Source organism: Pygoscelis adeliae, unplaced genomic scaffold (genome assembly GCF_000699105.1).
Source record: "Pygoscelis adeliae isolate BGI_AS28 unplaced genomic scaffold, ASM69910v1 Scaffold340, whole genome shotgun sequence".
In the NCBI taxonomy this organism is placed as follows: Eukaryota; Metazoa; Chordata; class Aves; order Sphenisciformes; family Spheniscidae; genus Pygoscelis; species Pygoscelis adeliae.
In genome coordinates, this window is record NW_008823883.1 from 279060 (window position 1) to 279803 (window position 744).

The following is a 744-nucleotide window of genomic DNA, read 5'->3' on the forward strand; positions in this document are numbered from 1 at the left end:
GCAGCAACCCCTGGATTCGTGCTGCGGATGCTGGTGGAGCATCACCGAGATGGTACCACCAGCTCATGGGGTGCGTCGTGGTGGACGACACCACACCCATGGGGTGATGTCCCCACGAGGGCTCCCCAAGCCAGTAGCACCCCAGAGTGGGTGCTGTGCACCATCACCCCATCGTCAACCAACTGGGGAAACTGAGGCAGCACCCACCCGGGCACCCAGCCCCGCTCGAAGGGTTGAAGGGGCATACGAGCTGCCAGCTCTAAAAGCAAAAGGTGACGCCATCCCACCGCCATCCTGTGGCCACCAACTTGGTTATGTCACTCGACCGCCTGCGAGTAAGCTTAGATTGGGTGCTGTGCACCATCACCCCATCGTCAACCAACTGGGGAAACTGAGGCAGCACCCACCCGGGCACCCAGCCCCGCTCGAAGGGTTGAAGGGGCATACGAGCTGCCAGCTCTAAAAGCAAAAGGTGACGCCATCCCACCGCCATCCTGTGGCCACCAACTTGGTTATGTCACTCGACCGCCTGCGAGTAAGCTTAGATGACCGGCCCCGGTGTTTGGCGTGGTGGGGAGGGCTGGGGACATGCCACGGGGCCTGGCCGCGCTCCCCCCGGCCATGTCACTGTACCCGGCCACCCCGCTAAAAATACCCGAGGCGGGTGTCGCAGGTGAGTGACGGCCCCGTTGGAGCCCGTCCCGTCCCTAATCCCTTCGTGGCTCCTGTCCCATCCGCGGGGGC